This window comes from Tasmannia lanceolata, unplaced genomic scaffold (assembly GCF_043159265.1).
Source record: "Tasmannia lanceolata isolate RefF3 unplaced genomic scaffold, GAP_Taslan_0.1 ptg000031l, whole genome shotgun sequence".
NCBI classification, from domain to species: Eukaryota; Viridiplantae; Streptophyta; class Magnoliopsida; order Canellales; family Winteraceae; genus Tasmannia; species Tasmannia lanceolata.
Window position 1 is genome coordinate 1,466,719 of NW_027518708.1, and position 22,954 is coordinate 1,489,672.

General features: G+C 39.3%; 1 non-coding gene across 1 annotated transcript; it reads right to left on the minus strand.

Moving 5' to 3' along the window:
• Positions 1 to 865: 865 nt before the first annotated feature.
• Positions 866 to 972, minus strand: LOC143859545 (small nucleolar RNA R71). Its single transcript, XR_013239282.1, has one exon. It is a non-coding gene; the product is annotated as a small nucleolar RNA R71 (small nucleolar RNA).
• Between the last annotated feature and the right edge of the window lie 21,982 nt (positions 973 to 22,954).

Sequence of the window (22,954 nt, forward strand, 5' to 3'; positions counted from 1 at the left end):
CCTAGCATGCTTTTATACTTTTGATATTACAAAGATAAAGATCCTACCGTTAATCGCGCTCCTTGTCTCTAGGATGCGTAGATCCGAGGTATACGCTTTGTCGCACCCTTTTATATGATGAAGAAGATCCAAAGAACACTCCAATAATTCTTGATTGTGTGATGCCTTGGAGAAGAGTTCTCTTCCTTGAGTTCGACCCGTATTTACACGATCCGTGCACTTGCGGTTATTTAATTTATCAATCAAGTTTTTGGTGCCGCTGCCAGGGAAGAGAGTTGCATTAGAATCTTAATTATTCGAAGTGTTAGATTAGTAGTTATTTTTAGTTTAGTTATAATTTTGGTTTCTTGCCTATCCATCTCTCTTACTTGGTTTTCTTGTGTTTATGAGTGCAGGTTGGGTGCGGAACTCGGCCAATCGACTAGAAAGAGCAAACCGGTTAGAGACGGCGGAAGACATCGCACCAAATCCAAATCAAGTAGTCATGGCGGAAGAACAAGAGACGCCCAAGAGTTTGCGCGATCGCTTCTATCCGGCCCGAACTGCGCAACCTTCTTGCATTAGATTGCTGATTGCACAGGGCAATAATTTTGAGCTAAAATCGCAATTTATTTCTTTGCTTCCTCGTTTTCATGGCCTCCCTTCGGAGGATGCTTATTTATTTTTGCGTGAGTTTGAAGATGTATGTGCTTTGATTAAGTTGCAACAACTTACCGATGATGCGGTAAAGTTGCGGTTTATTACGTTTTCACTCAAGGATGGAGCCAAGAAGTGGCTCTATGGCTTACCAACGAACTCCATCACCACTTGGGAGGAGTTCGCCGTCGCTTTCCTAAAAAAGTTTTTTCCATTACATAAAACTAATAAGCTTAGGAACGATATTTTACAATTCAAACAAAAGCCATTAGAGTCATTTTCTAAGTTTATGGAGAGGTTCAAAGACCTACTCCAAGAGTGTCCTCACCATGGAATTGATTTGTGGCACTTATGCCAAATTGTTTATGAGGGCATAGATTACCAAACAAAGCAACTTCTAGAATCCATGTGTCCTAACGGTTTTACATCTTTCACGGATGAGGCCGCGGCATGGAACTTCTTACTTGATTTGGCGGAAAAAACAAGAGAGTGGGAATCCACTCAAGACGGTGAGAGAGCCACTTCAAGTAAGGGATTTCTAATAGAGGGTGCCGTGGCAAAAGAGGCCCATCTTGATAGCCTAATCAAAAGGCTAGAAGCCATAGTTGTCGAAGGACCTTCACAAGTCAATCAAATTGCATATAGTGTTCCTATGTGTAGTTGGTGTCAAGCCACGGACCATGTCATGGAAGAGTGCCAAACTCTTGCTAAAATTGGTAATTCTAATGAGAATGTAAGTGCTTTGTATTCTAATAATCCTTATTCTAGCACTTATAATTCGGGATGGAGAAATCATCCCAACTTTTCATGGAGTCAAGGTGGACCATCTAATTTCCAAGGCCAAGGCCAATTCGGCCAACCTAGGCCCACCTTCCCTCCCACTTTTGTTCGGCCATCCCCTTCCCCTCCTACTTTTCAAAACCCCATGATTAATAATGTTTCAAATCAGCAACCGCCGGGTTTTCAAAAACAAGGAGAGTCGGCACGTATAGCTTCCTTACAAAAAGCATAGAACTTCTCACTAGCACTTTCATGACAAGCCAACACAACATGGAGAAGCAAATCTCCCAACTTGCCATGGCGTTGCATGAGAGGGAAAAGGGGAAGATGCCAAGTCAACCCGTTCCTAATCCAAGGAACGTGAATGTGAATGTGAATCAACAAGTACCGCCAAATCAGTTGAATGCCATTCAACCAATTTTGCCGCCGCAAGAGCCCTCCAACGAATGTAATGCCGTATATGCTTTAAGGAGTGGTAGAGATTACCACAAGGAGGAGGTCAGACCTAAACCTTCTATAGATATACAAGATACATCCAAAGAGGTAAGAAAAGACTCCCCTCCAACAGGCTCGATTGCGGAACCCAAACAGGTAAGTACAGAAGAGGTAACTTCTCCCCCTGCACGAGATTTCATTCCTAAAGCTCCTTTTCCAAGAAGACTTACTAATAATAAGAAGGTGGATGCCATGGATAAAATTTTAAATGTATTTAAACAAGAGCAAATTAACATTCCTTTATTAGATGCGATTTCTCAGGTTCCTACTTATGCCAAAGTGTTGAAAGATTTGTGCACACAAAAGCGCACAACTAATGTGCCCAAGAAAGCTTTCTTGGCCGCAAATATAAGTTCCATCTTGTCTCAACAAATGGTGGCTAAGTATAAGGATCCAGGATGTCCTACTATTTCTTGCACTATTGGTAACACAAATATTGAACATGCTCTTTTGGATTTGGGTGCAAGTGTAAATCTCTTGCCTTTTTTTGTATTTAAGCAACTAGGATTAGGAGACCTCAAACCAACCACCGTCACTCTTCAATTGGCGGATTGATCAATTAAAACACCCAAAGGGATGGTTGAGGATGTGTTAGTTAAAGTAGGTGATTTTTTATTTCCCGTAGATTTTGTTGTGTTAGATACCGAACCCGTTGCTAATATCAAGGATCAAATCCCTATCATCCTTGGTAGGCCTTTCCTTGCTACTAGCAATGCTTTAATTAATTGTAGGAATGGCTTAATGAAATTGTCTTTTGGAAACACATCGGTTGATTTTAATGTCTTTAGATTGGGTAAGCAACCAAATTTTCATGAAGAAATCAATATGTTGCATTCCTTTCCTGATGATATTGTTTCTAACTTTGAAATTGATTTTGATGCAGGATTCCAAGAATGCTTGGTTGCACTAGGAGATGATGGAGGAGATGACTTCTTTTCTAAAGCTTTTGCATTCAAAATGTGGAGCCCGTTGGACCACTTGCAACATCTCTTCCAAAGACATCAATCGAAGAAGCGCCACAGTTGGAGTTGAAGCCCTTGCCTTCTCATTTACGTTACGCATTTTTGGGTGATAATTGTACTTTGCCTGTAATAATTGCTGCGGATCTAACCTCCCCTCAAGAGGAGGAACTCATTAAATTGCTAAAAGATAACAAGGAAGCCATAGGTTGGACAATGGCCGACATCAAAGGAATTAGCCCTTCGATTGTGCAACATCACATCCATCTCGTTGAGGGTGCCAAACCTTTAAGGGAACATCAAAGAAGGGCTAATCCTGTGATGAAGGAAGCCATCCAAAAAGAGATTTTAAAATGGTTAGATAATTGGATCATTTATCCCATCTCGGATAGCCAATGGGTGAGTCCCGTCCAAGTAGTGCCTAAGAAGTCAGGAGTTACCGTTATACAATCCGCCACCAATGAACTTATTCCTACTCGTATTCAAACGGGGTGGCGGGTTTGTATTGACTACCGAAAGCTTAATGCCGCTACTTGGAAGGATCACTTTCCTTTGCCTTTTATTGATCAAATGTTAGAAAGGTTAGCGGGTCATGAGTATTATTGCTTTCTTGGTGGATATTCCGGTTACAACCAAATTCCCATAGCTCCTGAAGATCAAGAGAAAACGACATTCACATGCCCCTTTGGAACGTTTGCTTATAGACGCATGCCTTTTGGCTTATGCAATGCTCCGGCAACTTTCCAAAGATGCATGATGAGTATCTTTTCTGACATGGTGGAAACCTTCTTAGAGGTTTTTATGGATGATTTTTCTATTCATGGCTCCACCTATGCCGAATGTTTACATCACTTAAAATTAGTCTTAGAAAGGAGTAGAGAAAAGAACCTTGTCCTCAATTGGGAAAAGTGTCATTTTATGGTAAAAGAGGGCATCGTTCTAGGACATGTGATTTCTAAAGAGGGAATTAAGGTTGATAAAGCCAAGGTGGATCTCATTGTCCATCTTCCACCGCCCAAAAGTGTGAAAGATATTCGATCATTTTTGGGCTATGCGGGCTTTTATAGGCGTTTTATAAAAGATTTTTCTAAAAATGCTAGGCCTCTAACCAACTTGTTAGCAAAAGATCAAAAATTTGAGTTTTCCAAAGCATGCTTCGATTCTTTTGAGTGTTTGAAAAAGGAGCTAACTACGGCTCCCATCATTCGAGCACCTAATTGGACCGAACCGTTTGAAATTATGTGTGATGCTTCCGACTTTGCAATAGGAGCCGTGTTGGGTCAAAGATTCAATAAATTACCGCATGTAATCTATTATGCAAGTAGAACTCTCAATGATGCACAACTCAACTACACCACTACCGAGAAAGAATTTCTAGCGGTTGTGTTTGCATTAGAGAAGTTTCGGTCCTACTTGATTGGATCGCATGTGATAATTTATACCGACCATTCGGCAATCAAGTATCTTGTTGGAAAGAAGGATGCTAAAGCTTGCCTCATTAGGTGGGTTTTACTTCTTCAAGAGTTTGATTTGGAGATTAGAGATAAAAAGGGTACGGAAAACTTGGTTGCCGATCACTTGTCTAGACTTCCTAATGCAAAGAATGACGAAGGTCCAATTAATGAAAACTTCCCTGATGAGCAATTGTTTGCTATTTCTAGTGAGCCATGATATGCGGATATTGTGAATTACTTGGTTACAGGTGCTACACCGGATCATTGGTCCAACCAAGACAAATACCGGTTTCACTCACAGGTAAAGTATTTCTTTTGGGATGATCCCTATTTGTTCAAAACTTGTTCGGATCAGATTGTCCGACGATGTGTGCCCGATCATGAGCACCAATCGATTCTATCTTTTTGCCATGATCAAGCCTGTGGTGGCCACTTTAGTGCAAAGAAAACCGCGCACAAAGTTTTACAATGTGGTTTCTATTGGCCTAGTCTTTTTAGAGATGCTTTTGATTTTTGTAAGGCATGTAGATCTTGTCAGTCATTAGGTAGAGTTACAAAGCGAAATATGATGCCCCTCAACCTGATCTTAGTGGTAGAAATCTTCAAGGTGTGGGGTATTGATTTTATGGGACCATTTCCCAACTCTTTTGGAAACTTGTATATTTTGTTAGGTGTAGATTATGTGTCAAAATGGATTGAAGCCATTGCTTGCAAATCCAATGACCACAAGGTGGTGGTGAAGTTTCTTAAAGAAAATATCTTTTCGCGCTTTGGTACACCTCGTGCCATCATTAGTGATAGGGGTAAGCACTTTTGTAATAGACCTTTTGAAGCTCTTATGAAGAAATATGGTATTACTCATAAGTTGGCCACCCCTTATCATCCTCAAACGAGTGGTCAGGTAGAGGTTTCAAATAGGCAAATTAAGCAAATTTTGGAGAAGACAGTGAATCCAAACCGCAAAGATTGGTCCATTAGATTAGTGGATGCCTTGTGGGCTCATAGGACGGCATTCAAGACTGATCTTGGTCAGTCTCCTTACCGCCTTGTGTATGGCAAAGCTTGTCACCTCCCGGTTGAATTGGAACATAAAGCTTTTTGGGCTATTAAGAAACTAAACTTTGATTTGTCTTCTGCAGGCGTTCAAAGGCGATTACAACTTTCTGAATTGGAGGAGTTGCGCAATGAAGCTTACGAGAATGCAAAGATCTATAAAGAGAAGACAAAATCTTTTCATGACAAACATATTTTGAGAAAATCATTTCAAGAGGGCGAAAAAGTGCTTCTCTACAATTCAAGATTGCATATCTTTCCAGGTAAGTTAAGATCCCGTTGGGATGGACCATATGTGGTTAACAAAGTTTTCTCCCATGGTGCGGTCGAGGTTCTTAATCCACGCAGTGGTGAGATTTTTAAAGTTAATGATCAAAGATTAAAGCCGTTTATTGAGTTGTCAAAGCCAGATATGGAAGAGGTCATGGATCTCCATGAACCTTCCTATTCGAATCATACCTAAACAATTATGGTACGTACCCTCCTTTCTATTTTTAGTCCTCATATTCTTTCTATTTTTAACACATTGAGGACAATGCATAATTCAAGTATGGGGGGGATAGCTTTTAGAAACTTTCCTTTTCTAGTCTTTTCTATAACTTAAAGTCAGAAATTTTCTTTTCGTTTTGTTTTTGGTAATTTTTCAAATTAGAAAGAACTTGGTATTCTTAAAAAGAAAGTTGTTTTCCTATTTTAAGAAAGAAAGTTAGTGGATATTTTAATTTGGAATTTGAAAAATTAGAAAGAATACTTTCCTTTCTTAGTTTTGTTTTCTTTTGGAATATTTCTTTTAAAAAGATTTGAATAAGAAAAAAAAGAAAAATCAATTAACCTTAGGCAATTTATCTTCAAAATAGGGGCATTCGCCCTGAACTACGCACGACCTGATTCCTACCCCGGGATACGTAGGCAATTTGTTCACAGGTTCGGTTGAAATCTTTGTTGAACCTTAAGCCATTCTTTGAAAAGCCCTATCCTACCTATAAAGTCCTTCCGGTGTTCAAAATCAATGATCTAGGTTCCGAAACACAAAAAGTGAAAAAAAAAAAAAGAACGGAGTTTGAAGATCTACTAGACTGAAAACCTGAAAGGGAGGTCTAGGCAAAATTTAATATCATTCCCCTGCTAAGTTGAAAACCCGAAAGGGCGGCTTAGGCAAAAGCTAAGGGGATAGCCTGCTGGATCGAAAACCTAGAAAGGTGGTTCAGGCAAAAGTTAAGGCTAACACGGTCCGCCAAGTTAAAAACCCCGAAGAGGTGACTTGGTCACGGTAAGAGAATCATTATAAGAAAGCTACAGCCGGTATCAAGACTGAAGATCAACAGAAGTTCAGGCAAATTCAAGTGACATCCTCAAACATGGGGGCATTGAAGCTAAGCAATCTTAGGAGTCGTAATTAAATCCTTGAGGCATTATTGTTTTAAGAAAAAAGTCCAGTGTTTACCAATTGAGAAACTATTCCTCGAAATGATAGATTTACCAAACAAAATATTAACTAAGTCAGAAGCATCACTCTATTTGTCAGTATAGTCAGTCAATCTTTGTTATTCTAAGTTCACTCCTTCAGAGCTCCTCAATCCTTTGAGTAGTGCCTTTTATCTAAGTTTTCTCTTTAGAAAGAGTCAATCGTCGTCCTTATGTCCAAATGATGCAACTGTCTCGGTGAAGGAGGCCCGGCCTCGTCAGCTCCCTACGATTGTACCTGAAAGAGCTCGAGAATCTAGTTAAACAGCTTCATTTCAAAGAAGATCAACTCAAAAGAATTCAGAAGTAGAAACATCAGAAAGCCCAGTTCCAGTAAGAAGATCATACCCCAGGAAGGCACCTTAAGCTTGGAAGAACCTCAGATGCAATGGTGGTTGAGCCAATTTCTCAGAAAGATGAACCATTAAAATTCAGAATTTCCTTCCAGTTAGTTAAATACTATCCTGGTCAAGAAATGTTTATCTAAACACCTGTCAAGAGGCAAATCCTATTTTTCCATGTTAGTATCTAAGAGAGCCGTTGTTCTAGATTACCAATTTTAAGTATTTAGATCAAGGTTTTAGTTATCAAAATCCCCAGAAGACAAGACCAACAGTCTCTTTGCGAAACATCTTGTTGAAGGCTTCATGAAAGTGTTCCTAAACCATTCTCGTTAGTCATGCTTCTTCGTTCCTAAGGTTTGTTGTTTCATCATTCGTCAAAGTCTTAGTTTCCAATTTCTTTATCAGGCACGATCTCTATTATCCCTGATTTCATTGAGTTCAAAAAATCTAAAATTTATCAAATCCAATCTTACGTCAAATTCAAATTCATGAAAAATCTCTAAATTCTTCGTTGTTGAATTCATCTATCGAAGCTATCTCGTTTCTTTGAGCCCGTTTGGGAAAGGTGTCTCATTTTCCGAGTCCGTTTGGGAATGGTCTCTTATCTTCTTCGAACCCATTTGGGAACGGTGCCTCATTTTTCAAATCCATTTGGGAATAGTTTCTTATATTCTTCGAGCCCGTTTGGGAACGGTGTCTCATATTCCGAGTCCATTTGGGAATGGTCTGTTATCTTCTCCGAGCCCGTTTGGGAATGATGTCTCATTTTTCGAGTGTAGTTGGGAATGGTCTCTTAAAATTCTTCGAGCCCGTTTGTGAACGGGATCACATTTTTCGAATCCATTTAGGAATGGTCTCTTATCTTCGAGCCTGTTTGGGAACGGTGTCTCATTTTTCGAGTCCATTTGGGAATGGTCTCTTATCTTCTACCTGCCCGTTTGTGAACGGTATCTCATTTTCCGAGTCCATTTACCAATGGCCTCATATCCTCTTTGAGCCCGTTTGTGAACAGTGTCTTATTTTCTGAGTCCATTTGGGAATGGCCTCATATCCTCCTTGAGCCCGTTTGTGAACGGTGTCTCATTTTTCAAGTCCATTTGTGAATGGCCTCATATCTTCCTTGAGCCCGTTTGTGAACGGTGTCTCATTTTTCGAGTCCATTTGTGAATGGCCTCATATCCTCTTTGAGCCCGTTTGTGAAAAGTATCTCATTTTCTGAGTCCATTTGTGAATGGTCTCATGTCCTCCTTGAGCCCGTTTGTGAACGGTGTCTCATTTCTCGAGTCCATTTGTGAATGGTCTCTTATCCTCTTTGAGCTCGTTTGTAAACGGTGTCTCATTTTCCGAGTCCATTTGTGAATTGTCTCTTATCCTCTTTGAGCCCGTTTGTGAACGGTGTCTCATTTTCGAAGTCCATTTGTGAATGGTCTCATGTCCTCCTTGGCCCCGTTTGTGAACGGTGCCTCATTTTCCGAGTCCATTTGTGAATGGTCTCTTATTCTCTTTGAGCCCATTTGTGAACGGTGTCTCATTTTCCGAGTCCATTTGTGAATGGTCTCTTATCCCCTTTGAGCTCTTTTGTGAACGGTGTCTCATTTTCGAAGTCCATTTATGAATGGTCTCATATCCTCCTTGAGCCCGTTTGTGAACGGTGTCTCATTTTTTGAGACCATTTATGAATGGCCTCATATCCTCTTTGAGCCCGTTTGTGAACGGTATCTCATTCTCTGAGTCCATTTGTGAATGGTCTCATGTCCTCCTTGAGCCCGTTTGTGAACGGTGTCTCATTTCTCGAGTCCATTTGTGAATGGTCTCTTATCCTCTTTGAGTCCGATTGTGAACGGTGTCTCATTTTCCGAGTCCATTTGTGAATGGTCTCTTATCCTCTTTGAGCCCGTTTGTGAACGGTGTCTCATTTTCAAAGTCCATTTGTGAATGGTCTCATGTCCTCCTTGGGCCCGTTTGTGAACGGTGTCTCATTTTCCGAGTCCATTTGTGAATGGTCTCTTATCCTCTTTGAGCCCGTTTGTGAACGGTGTCTCATTTTTCAAGTCCTTTTGTGAATGGTCTCTTATCCTCTTTGAGCCCTTTTTGTGAACGGTGTCTCATTTTCGAAGTCCATTTGTGAATGGTTTCATATCCTCCTTGAGCCAATTTGTGAACAGTGTCTCATTTTCCGAGTCCATTTGTGAATGGCCCCATATCCTCTTTGAGCCCGTTTGTGAACGGTGTCTCGTTTTCCAAGTCCATTTGTGAATGGTCTCTTATCCTCCTTGAGCCCGCTTGTGAACGGTGTCTCATTTTCTTCTAAAAACCGTTTGAGAACGATCTTTGTTCCTTCTGTTCAGAATCCATTCGAAAATGATATCTCATTCGCTCATTGCCCGATGTGAACAGCGCCGCATCGGGATTATTTTTCATTCTAAGTTGCTTGATTTTTGCTCTTATATTGGATTCATTTCTCCATTTATTCTGAACTACCATCTCATGCTAGCAAGAAGAAATGATTCTTTATTGCATTCCAATTCTAGGACTTCGTTTAGGGTCTTGCATTAGGTAGTATATGTTTGCGTCTAGGTTGCATTTTGTCTAGAGTGCTTTGTTGATTAAAGCTGCGCAAAATGGCTCGTCACTTTTGCTTTGGTATTTAATGTTACGTCATCTCTACCAAAGAGGGGCATCTATAGACACCCCCATTTTGCTATACTTTAAAAAGCAAAAGATTCGGTAGTTTATCAAGTCTTGAGTCCGCATTCCACATAGGGTTAGGCATCTGTGCATTTTATGGTAGACTTCACCTCGTTGAAGGAGTTCTAAAGTTGATTCGCGATCCTAAAGGTTTCTAGGGTGTTCCAATGGTATCTAGAAGATGAAAATTCAAGTTTCCAACCAACTAAAAGAATCTGTTATTTTTAGATTTTTTTGGGTTTCCCTCATTTTTGCCCATTTTTACACTACAGGGGTATTTTGGTCATTCCTGATGTGTCTTGTCTGACCCCTGAGTTATATTTGAGAAATCTTAAGTGATTTTACAAATTTTGAAAAAGCTGCTACTTTTAGAAACTCATGGGGCTTCCACATTTTCATCATCTTATGAGTATTTCAATCATTTCTCATATATCCAAAACCATCTTGAGGGTACGGTTGATGGATTAGGAGTAATTTCGTAAGATTTGAGAAACCTGCTAAATTTAGATCTCTCAAGATTTTCTCTTAGTCTTGCACTTCGGGGGTATTTTAGACATTTTCAACATATCATATTTGGTCCCTAAGTTGTGTCGAAAAATCTTGAGTCTGTTCATAAATTTTTTAAAATCTGCTGTATTTGGAATTTCTCAAGGTTTTCCCTAGTCTCGCCAAATTCTAGCACCTCAAGGTAATTTGTTCTTTTTCTGTGTAATTCTATTGATCCCTGAAATATGTCTGAGAGATTACGAATGATTTCCTGAATTTTGGAAAACCTGCTAAATTTAGAATTTCTTAGGGGTTTCGCTTAATTTAGAAATTCTGAGTGTTGAGGGCATTTTTGGTATTTTCAGGAGATACCAAATGATCCTGTTTAATATTGCTCACCGAAATGACCCAATTTTAAAAGTTTCTATTATTGAAGTTTGACCACAAAGACTTTCCATTTTTAATTTTTCCCTTTAGGAGAGAACCAATCTGAGAGTACTTTGGTCGCATTTGGATGTCTAACAGTCAAATAGGGGCATTTTGGTCCGAAAAGTTATTTTTCAAAAAGGATGATATGATCATGTGTGAGGGATGCACCATAAATGTCAAATGGATTGGGTCCATATATAGAATGTTGAATTTAGAAAGATTTTATTGAATTTTTTACGGAAAAATTCGAAACCCGTGTGAAATGGCCCATTGGACTAAAGCCTGCAAAGATGGAGCTCATGTGGGTTCACCCATATGGTTCGACCACCATGGTGGGCGCCCCACATGGCTGACCCACATGAGTTGAGCAGCCAACCTTGATGATGTCACAATGGTGACATCATATTTGTTAAAAAAATAAAAAGAATAAAAAAAGAAAAGAAGGAAAGAAGGAAAAGAGGAATGATTGCTTAAAAAAGGTTTTCTTCCAAAGAAGCAATGTGGAATAAAGAATAGCATATTTGTTAAAAGAATCCAAATTCGTCCTTTTTCTCTCTCCTCCCAAAAAAAAGAGAGAAAGAAACCTCTTCTCTCTTGAAGTGTGTTCATCTCTCTCAAGGGTTCTTCACAAAATGGATTATTGAATTCCCTTTTCTTCTTCAACAAATCACACATCAAGGATCTTTGGGGTGTTCTTTGGTTCTTCTTCATCATATAAAAGGGTGCGGCAAAGCGTATACCTCGGATCTACGCACCCTAGAGACAAGGAGCGCGATCAAAGGTAGGATCTTTATCTTTGTAATATCAAAAGTAGAAAAGCATGCTAAGGTTTTACTTTTGATAGATCAAATCAATGAATTTTTCCTTGAAATTTCAGTATGTTATAATATAGATTATACGTTTTCAAAATCCAAAATTTCACCAAAAAATTAATTTTTCTCCATTTAATAATAATTTTTTTTCGTTTTTTATTCAATATGTATATAAATCGGATTATCAACTCAAGTGTTTGAAAACGTGGGTTTCTTTAAAAAGTGATATTTTTTTGGGATTTCTATAAATAAAATACTACTGGAAACTTAATTTTCAATCGCGGTTTGGCCGTTTTAATTTTCATTCTAGTTTTCAAAAAATAACCCCGAAAGGGGTTATTTCTTGATGAACGAAGCCAAACATATATCCAACCATGTCCAAAATTTGTGAAATCTTGTTTCCAAACCAATATTTTGATTTCCAGACCACCCAAAATTTTTTGGATGTTTTTGAATTTTTTTAATCCGGTTTTAAATTATTTTAAATTTTACCCATTTTTAATAAATATCAAAAGGTTTTAAAAATTGATGAAACTCTCGAGAATTAATGTTCAATAATAAATTGAATTTATCATGAAATTGGTTTTTCGAAAAAAGTTTTTTTATTTGTTTTCTAATCCCTTCTTCGGTTTACGTGTCGTAATTCTTTTTATATTAAATTAATGAAATTTCGATTCTTTTTCCAACAAACCGGTAGTTTAGGCTATTAGAAGGTTAGTAAAAAAGTTTCAAAAGATTTTACAAAGGTTTAATATGATTTTACAAAGGTTTAATATGATTTCACAATTTTCTTTTAAAAAAGCGGGTTTTAATTCTTAGGAAACGAAATCCCGTTTCTATTTAAAAATCGATTTTATGGAGGAGATTTAATTTTTAAGTTTTAAAATTTTGATAGAAACTTTTATAATCTATTATATATCTACTGAAAATTTTAATTTGATTTTAGGATACAATTAGGTTTGCTTTTTAAGTAATTCTTTGGTTTCATCCGATTTGTGTCTGAATTTCAATTGGCATCAAATCATAATAAAAACCCATAAAAGTGATACAGTAGTCTAAACTCATGATTATCTTTATACTGTAAGAGTTTAAGTTGATTTTAAATTGATATGCTATAGGTTACTGTTTTAATCTATAATCGGATTTGAATTTTACAAAATCAGAAATTGATATAAAATCTTAATGATAATTCATGCAAATTTTTTAGTAAGCTCTAACCATCTATATCGTTAGTCTGTTTTGGAGTAATTTAAAATTGATATGATATAGGTTGCTGTGTTAATCTATAATCTGATTTGAATTTTGAAAAATCAGAAATTGATATCAAATCTTAATGATGATTAATGAAATTTTTCCCGTAATCCAAAATCATCTATTTCTTATTACTGGAAAAGTTTCAACCGATTTGGAGTTTGATTGCTTAGGGTTACTGTGTAATCCTAGCAATCTGCTCTTAATGATATTAAATCACAATTTAATAGCAAATCAATACAAAGGTCAGTAAAAATCTCCAAAGAACCTTAACTTTTCATCATAAATTCAATACCTAACTTTTTTTAAACAGAAACCTTAAGGTTTGTAGATTGCCTTTGTAAATTGGCTATGCTGTGACAATTTAACTGCCGGGATCGTAACCATAATCGTATACTAATTGCGATCGATCCAGCATAATTGGAGTGCGTAAATTATAGTATGTTATTAGCTTCGAGGTCCACTGTCCACGGAAATCCTGAGATACATGCCAGGCAATAAGATACTATAACTTACGTGCTAAATTATACAAGGGTTGAGAGCACGATTCCCTTCCATGGTTGCGATTCGAGGCCGAAACTTGCGAACCATAGAGCCTTTGGTATTCCTTAGATGTTTAGGAATCGAAAGGTCTCAAAAATGGAAAATCATTAAGTTCAACAAATCGAATTAACTCGATTCGCATCTTAGGAGCCGTTGGATTACGGTCTCCTATCGTAGGAACCTTTAGGGCCCCTTAGGAACACTTACGTCACGTTGTGTCCTAAGTTTTAAGGGAGTCCTAGAGTTAGGAGTCCAGCCTCATCACGGGCGTTTGCTATGGATAGCAACCATACCATAGATCTAGTTACACTAGTCACCCAATTTTTTCCTAGGACAAACCTAGTTACCTAGGATGTAGGTTAACCTGCATTAGTCTAAGGGATGTCTTGCACTTAAATATGACCATATAACATCTTAGATGAAGTCCTAGGATAATAAAATCTTCAACTTGAATTAAATAATTTCTCTTAAACTGTTAAAACAGTCAATCCAGTCTAGGTCGATGTCCTAGAGGAGTTAGGCATAAGTAGCTTAGTTCAGGTGCACCGAACTACGATTGACTCTGATTCCAGTGAGGTTGGGATACGTAGGCAACTTGGATACTTGAGTGGCATACCAAGCCCGAGTCGGCTCCACACATAAGTGGTGGGATTTTGTATATTAATCCTTAAATTAAAAATAATTAAATCACTTAGGACTTTTCATGAAATTAGAATTTTAGGAGAACTTTCACTTAGATTGAATTCAATCAAATTAAGAAAATCAAGATACACATTTAGGAATTACATTAAAATTAGATCTTAGAATGAATGTCACGTAGTTCGCACATTAATATAGAGTTAAATGAGCCATTTAAAAGAAATTCAAAAGAGTTAACTTTTGGAATTGAAGACCGATTATCGGGCAGGAATGGTGCATGTGGTGGTAACTCCCCATACCTTCCATTCTCGTAACCAGGTAACGAGTCTAGATTTCTGGTCAATTATGGGTCCTAGATCCCTCATCTAGGTGGCGACTATGTCACTCTCTTTTGTGTGGAATTCGGATTGCCTTAGTGATTCCAAGTTCACGAAAAAGATGAATTAAATCACACCTTGCTAGGCTCGATGGCTTACCCTGCTCTTATGGGTACTGGGTTGCACGTTTGTTTGCACCCTATAGCTTGGTTGCTGCCTGCTTGGTTGGGTAATTAAAATCAATAATAAAAAGCGCACGCCATTCGCGTGGGTACGAGAGACCAAGAGAGAGGAAGGTGGCTCGCGGGCCATTCCCCTCTGGCTGGATCAGGTCCCACACATAGCACGAGTGGCTGTACAAAATGAATGAAAGAGATACCTCGTGATCCAAGGATAAATCCTTAAACCAAGACCTACCTAAAACAAACTCAAAGTCGCCATCCATGGATACGCCATGGAACCAAAACAAATGCTATGTTTGCAATGGATAACCAGAGATACAAAAGGTCTGTGCCAGGTGACGAATGGAGAAGGTCCGAAGAGCACCCCCAATTCGCCCGAGTGCGAACACTTGGTCTCTTATGCCATAATTTATTAACTTTGAAGAGTTTTGAATGAAAATCATGTGAAATGGGAACGAATATCCCCGAGGAAAATGTCTACCTAAACATGCATGACCAGGGATAATAAGCACATACAAAATAAATAAAAGAAGTGTGTCACCTAAACATTGCTAGGTTATGAGTGTCATGCCTAAATAGGTGTCTAAATTCTGATAGGCAAACACATGCATGCTACAACTAAAGGTATAAGGTTTGCACAGGATGAGAAATCTAAAACTAACAGTTAATCACGAAATGAATTAAGTTACAGTAAACGAAATAAAGAATAAACAGAAATACAGGCAGATAAAAGAATAAGCATGCGAGAAAGCCAAGAAATGAACACACACTATCATGATCATATACAAAAATCATCATCAATATACAAACACAAGCCCTAAAATGCTAACAACAGACCCTAAGACTCTAATGCTTAAGCCCGAGTCATTAGATGATCTAATGTTCATCCAAAGAAGCCTACGTATCCCCGCCTCCACGAGAATCAAGGCAACGTAGTTCTTCGCACCTATTCTAAGCTATGATGCCTAAGACATCCAGACCTCTATCCTAGACTCGACCTAAAAGACCGGACTAGTTATTAAAGCTTCTTATGCGATTATTTAAATTCCAGCGGATTGTGGATTTTAGGACACCCTATATGCCCTAACTAAATGCAGGTTAGCCCTAAGCTAATGCAGGTGGTTCCTACAACCTATGTGTAACTAGGCTGTATATCCTAAGGAAAACAATGGGATCACTAACGCATCCTAGACCTAGTCATCAGTCAGCGATGTGAATCACCAACTGACCAGACGGAGGCGATCCTAGCTACGACAAACTCCTAACTCTAACACAAACACACATCGAGCACACAGCAAATCAAGGACAAACTCCTAGCTCTAAAACTCCCTATCTAGAACAAACTCCTAACTCTAGAGGAAGAGCTTTTCGAAAAGAAGGTTTTAAAGTTGTTTATTCAAAAAAAGATTTAAGATGTTATTTACAAAAGTTTGGTTGGACTTAGGATAAAGATCCCAAGCTGCACTACGTACCATGTGAAAGAGGATCAAGCCAACGTAGTTCGAAAGCAAACTTTCCTAACTACTCACAAAATGCTTTAAATTTTCAAATGTCGTTAATGTTTTTGGAGTTTAAAGTGAATTAACGCCCTTTCGGATAAAGGGAACCCAATAGAAGAGCCTCTATACCCACCATATCGCGGTAGGGTACTACAGAGGGAAACGGGATCCGTAAAGCCTAAGGGGAAAGAAATCAAAACAGGGGAACTAAAATCCAAAGGAAAAGAACAATCTCGAAGAGCCGAAAACAAAACTAATGAGTCCTAATCAATCTCCAAAGGAGACGATATCTAACCCATGAGGAAAAATCCTAAACAAACGAGAGATGAAAAGCTTCTAACCCTAAGGGTAAACTTCTAAACAAAAGGGGACAGACAAAAACCCTATAAGAAGATCTACTAAACGATCAGTCACTTAGGAAGGGTCCTAACTAGTTAAAATACTCTAAGAGGAGGGAATCCCTTAACCTGTGAAAACTCTAAGGAAGGAAAGAGATTAGCTCAAGAAACGTTCCATCGTCGCTGCCTAAACCCGAGAGAAGTGTTCCCAAAATCGATGGAATTCTGAAACTCGAAAAGGATCCCAAGGAACGTGCAAATAATAGTTCCGAAAAGGAAGGAAACCCCTCAAACCCTGTGAAGACCCCAAGATGGGAAAAATGATTAAGAAGGGCAAAGGTTTGGCTCAAGAAACATTCTGTCATCGCCAAAACTTGACAGAATTCTTGACAATCAACGAATACACCCAAAAGCTAAATCGGTAGAAATCCCAAAACCGATAAGGAACCTCGACCAAAAGCAGAATAGTTCTTAAAGGGAAATAAAAAGGGTGTCCGGGGAGGAAGCCTCTTGCTTTGTATTGCTCGTGAAAAGAGTCTTCTAACCTAGCAGCTTGCGGAGATAACCATTGAATTGGAATGAATCATCGCAAATAAGGTCATTGATTTTGACAGTAGCACAAGAATGAACTGTTAGAGATGCACATTTGACTTTGGCAGTTACATTTTGAGCTAAAAATATGATCAATGATAATTATGATCCCCAAGAGGAAAAGCTCCCATAATCTTGTTCCATGGATGAAATGACTAACTTATTCTTATGCAGTTATGAAGCATGGTGTTAATAATGGAGACCCACATTGATGCTCTTCTCTAAGTCGGTGGGAGTTAGTCAGGTAACACATCATGCACTGATAACTACCATCAAATTGATTTCATAAGTTTCAGAGGCAAAATAGTGTTGACACTAAAAGGGAGAATTGCAAATATCAAGGCCTCATGATAATATCACCACAACCATACTCCTTCACATGCAATAACTCATCTTGATTTTCATCCATTAACACAGCCACAAGAGGTTATCTCTATATCTCTCCTGCTACTCAGCTTAGAACCCAAAAAGAAGATCAAGGTAACACATAAGTACGGAATTGAACCCTATCTATGTCTTACTCTCTAGTCTCCGTCATGAAAGCTAAAATCAACCAGAAATTGAATCAAAGAGCCGAATTAAACATGATCCAAGTTCAAAGATGAAACCCCATTTCCAAATTCTTCATGAACAAGATCCATAGACATGCATTATCTCAGCCCCAAAGAATTACATCATATTAGAATTAAAAAAAAAGCAAGGAGAATTACCTGAGTTTTCTTTTTTTTATGAAATTGGATGAGCTTCAGATCTCGGATTTCTTTGATGGATCTCTCAAGTGAAGAAGACCTTGAATGAGATGAAATCCCCAACGTGAATTCTAGATCAGTGATAAGCTTTGAGACAAATCTACTAAAGTAGGTTAAATACGGGTTAGATCTGTGGTTTAAAGCCTCTGAGATGGGTTTGAGGCTCAAATAGAATGGGGTTTGGATTTGGTGATGGTGGCTGTAGAGTGGAGGTTGATGGTGGCTCCAATGGAAGAGGGTTTCAATGGAATGAAGGTGGAGACGATGGCTGAAATGGAGGTAGCTTCTTATGAGGCAAATGATGGTGATATCAATGGAAGTTGGGCTGAGGCAAGGGTAGTGACTCCGTGGAGGAGGTGGGGGCTGCAAATCTTCTTCTCCTCTTCTTTCAATAGCAACCTCTGAAACCCTAAATGGGGATCCCCTTTTCTCTTTCTGTTACTCTCCTCCCTTCTCAAGAAAATGAAGAGCTTCCTTTTTCTTCTTCTCTACTTGAAATCCTAACGTCTCTTCCAAAATATGAAAGAAATGAGAGTGAGGTCTGATAATGGTGGAGGAGGTGGACGAAAATGGAAGGAAATGGAAGTGGAGGTGGCTGATGGGGGTCGGAATAGCTGGTTAAGGTGAAGGGTTTTGAGATGGGTTTGATGTAAATGAGGGCTAGCAAGGAAAATGATAGAGATTGAAGAGGAGATGAGGATGGGGTTTGATTGGATGGTCGGATTCCGGCGGGATGGGCGGAGAAGATGAAATTGGGCCAGAGGTAATGGGTTTGGGGTCAGCCGGAGCTAGGGTTTGGGTTAGGGAAATGGGTTAGAGATGGTTGTAGAGGTGTAGCAAAGGTGGAATTGGGATTTTGATGTATGTGGTGGAGTGGGTTTTGGGAAAATTGGCATGGGTTTGGTGGTAGGGCGTAGAGGAAGATAGTGATGGTAGCTTGAAAAGGGGTTCGGTGGGAAGTGGGGGAGGTGATGAAAATGGACGGTGTCTCGCCAGAGAGATGAAGAAGATGACGGAGATGGGGTATTGATGGCAGTGGTGGTCGGCTAGGTTTTGGGGTTAACAAAACAAAGGGTTTGAAACTTGGGTTTTAGAGAAGAGGAGAAAAATGAAGAAGAAGAAGATGGGGGTGGTGGTCGGAGATTAGGTGGTCACCGGCCGGCAAACGACCGGAGAAGATGACTCCTCAAAAACCTCTTCTTCTCTCTGCTTTTTTCCAAAATCAAAGAAAAAATCTCCTCCCCCAAACCCTAATTCGATGGGTTATTAAAGGGAGATGATAAATTCGACCGCCCCTTTTCTGGCTTGGACAGACCTATATAGTGAATTTGTAACAACTTTTTAGATTAGCAAAAGGGGGGCCTGGCAGAAAACAGGGGCAAATGAATTCCCTTTTCTCTCTCTTAATCTCAACCCTTCATTTTGCCTTTGCAAATGTGGGGTTAAGATCAAAACCCTAAAAGCATCTAGGAAGCTTCCTAAGATGCCTTCCCAATTAATCCCAACCTTAAGCTCACACTAACCCATGATTAGGTATAATTGTAACTTGGTGACGAAGAAAGGAATATTCTCTCCCTCTTCACAAATAACACACATGAAAATTGGTATTCACACACACATCCAACATGAATTATTCTAACTGGACCACCCTCTAAGCGAGATAAATCACTCCCCTATTGCACTACACTATGCCGCGACGCCCGTTTGCTAGGCAAACACCCACGGATTTCGACGAAATTTGAAATGGACCCAAATGGGACCCTACCCTACCCTAAAACACAACTTCGGACTCTAGAACACTAAATTAGTGGGATTTCCAATCTAACCACGCTACTAGGGTTCGGTCAAAATGGGGTGTCTACAATCCTCGATTGTAATTTTCTCTTTTTTGGGTTACGATTGTATTTGGGTGGTTGTCCTCTTTCATGCCTGGTTTTGATCCAGGCCCCCATTTGTAAATCTTTTTTATTTTAATCAAATCTGGTAGGGCTCTTGCCTAACCCCAGCTCAATTATCAAAAATAAATAAATCCCTCTATCTTTCTTTTAGTTTCCGCACTGTCTTTTGTGTTTGATTTAAGTTAACCTGATTGTGATCAGTTGCGAGATCTTTCGGGACTTATACAGCAACATACGATCTCAATTAGGATAACTACCGCTTATTTTCTGTCTTTTTTGTAAATTCATTTTATTTACATCCTAGAATTAAGCATAATCCGAATAAAGGATAAAAGGATAAGTTATCCTGATTAAAATTCTTCAAAATGCCAAGTTAAGTTAAGAGACTGGATTCATCTAGGCAAGAGGGGTGCTTAACAGTTTCCCCGATTGTAACCATAACCCATACTCAGATATCTGTAAGGACCATGCCTTAACAAACAGAGCAAAATTGCAAGGTTCTAGGCCCAGAGCAAAAGAACCCCTTTGGTTACTGTTCCTCCATGAAACTCGGGTACTACTCCCCTTTTCATCGGAAGAATAGGCACAGGTCCTAGGCCCTGACCTAGGTCGTGACTCTGAGTTTCTTTTTCTTACGGAGTTAGGATCACGGTCCCGAGTCCACAAGAAACGCAGATCAAACTAAACACTCCCAGAGAACCCGATGTGGTGATCCACTACCGCCTCACGCTCACGGGAAAAAATCTGCTCCCACATCAACCTTTTCTCATCCATCATGCATAACTCTTGATGACGAATACAGACCCATTTAGATTCTGGTAGATTACTTTCCATCAAGATTCTGAGAGACTAGATTTTCAACTTGATCGGTAGGATAGCTTCCATACCATACGTGAGTGAGTACGGAGTTGCTCCAGTGAATGTACCGACAGACGTTATGTATGCCCATAAGTGCGAACAGAAGCTTACTTGACTAATCCTTGTAGGATCGAGTCATTTTTCGAAGAATAGTTTTGATATTCTTGTTAGCTGCTTCAACAACGCCATTAGTCTAAGCCCGGTTCAGAAACGAGTTATGATGCTTGATGTTGAATTCTTCACACATCAAGGCTACCTCCTTCTTGAAGTGAGAACCATTGTCTGATATCAACTCGTGCGGGACACCATATCTACTGATGATGTTCGCCCTGATAAACTTGGCAACTGATGCCGATGAGATGGAAGCATATGACTAGGCTTCGATCCATTTGGTGATCAATTGCGACAAGTATATACTCGTGTCCAATGGTGGACCTAGAAGAAATTTTGTCGATAATGTCAATACCCCCAAACTAAGAAAGGCCACGGAGATGTGAGCAAGTGAAGATCTGACGGTGGCACATGTATCAGACTTGCTTGAATCTGACACACGTGACACTTCTTGACAAAAGAGAAGCAATCTGCTTCGAGAGTATTCCAAAAGTAACCCAGACAAAGGGTCTTCCGTGCTAACATCTTTTTGTTCATATGAGGACCACAGACACCTGAGTGAACATCTTCTAAGATTTTTGCGGCAATGTCTTCATTGACACAAAGGAGTTTGACTCCATCAAATGATCTGTGGTAGGGTCTCCTCCACAAATGACATACCTAGATGCCAATTTCTGCAATGCTCTTTTCTCCTTTAAAGAAGCCTGTGGGGGGTGTCCCTTGCCGGAGATAAGATTTTTGATATCGAAATACCAAGGTTTCCAGTCTGGACATTTGACTGCTATCTTAATCATGTGTACATGGGCTGGGATGATGTGTCGCTTTATTGCCAAAGGATGGACCTAACCCCTACTAGGATATCAATCATGGATGAAAGAGCGGCCAAGGCATCATTGAATCTATTTCTCAATCTAGAGATGTAAGTAAAACTAATATTGTGGAAACTTTTTGTAAGCCCAAGGGTTCCCATGGGTTAATCATTCACCTTAACTTCTTGTTTTGATACTAGGAACTCAAATTGATTAGCATTTATGGACTAATGTGTTGCTTTGAGTTGTTGTGTTATGTACATGATTTTTGTGCCATAATCGCCATTAGACAACTCATCTCAACACATGGCTTGTGGATCCGCACACATGATGATCAAGAGCTTGCACTCACAGTGAAGACATCACCATTTGGAGGATGTTCAAAGTTAAGAAGCTCAAGTTTAAGATCCCACAAGTTCCCAATCAAGTGTCAAGAAGAAGCTTGGAGCTGAACATGCCATCGTGACACTTCATGAACCTTTCAACTTGCATTGAAGATTGGGGGGGAAGTCACAAGAGCCAAATCAGTTGAAGAAGTTCACTCATAAGCTGACGATGTCCAAGAAAGTGCAAAGGAGCTGATACATTCCAAGAAGACTCAATGGTATTCATTTTTAGAATGTATTTAGAGTCCTCTTGATTTTATGTAGAATGCACTTTCAATAGGTTTTCATACTTAACTTTTTATATCTTTGAAAACCGTACACACAACCAAAAATGTGTTTGAAAACCTAGGACTTAAGCCCAAAGACCATGGCCCAAAAGCCCCTGAACTTTTAAAGTAAAAATGGAATTATATACAGGACCGGTCGATCGGGGTGTCCCCGGCGACGGCGGGAAGGTAGCTGAAAATCCAGCACTTGCCGGATATTGGCTCGCCAATCGACCAGGGTGATCCAGGCGACCGCTCAGGTGTTCCTGAAACGCCAGGAACAATCCGTCATGGGTTTGGGTGGGCGATCGCCAAGGGTAGGTCAACCGCGAATATCTTTTTAAGCTTAAACGTTGAGCGGACAGGTAGCCCTCGCGGGGCAACTGCCATGGGGCCGGTTGACCGCGACGGTAAGAAATTTAAAAATTAAAAAGGGTGCTCAATAGGGGCGGGCGACAGCGGTGGCTCGGTCGACCGCGAAAGTTTAGCAAACTAGCCGTCAGGGCTTTCGCAGGTTGACTTTTTCAACCCAGTTTTTTACAGTTTTACCCCCAAACTGTCATATTTTCAAATACACTATATATACACTATCTAAACATATATAAACAAGCTTTTGAAGATTTTGGAAGATCAAATCCTATCTTTTTTAGCTTAAACTTTTTTTTCAAAAGCTAAACCTCTTTGAGCTTATATTTTCACATCTTATCAAGAGGAACTCCATAGGCTTTACATTTGTATCTTTCTTCGGAGTGATTGTGAGCTTACAAAGTTGTTGTAAGCCCAAGGGTTCCCATGGGTTAATCATTCACCTTATCTCCTTGTTTTGATGCTATCAAATCAAATTGATTAGCATTTATGAACTAATATGTTGCTTTGAGGTGTTGTGTTGTGTTGTATACAGGAATTTTATGTCATTA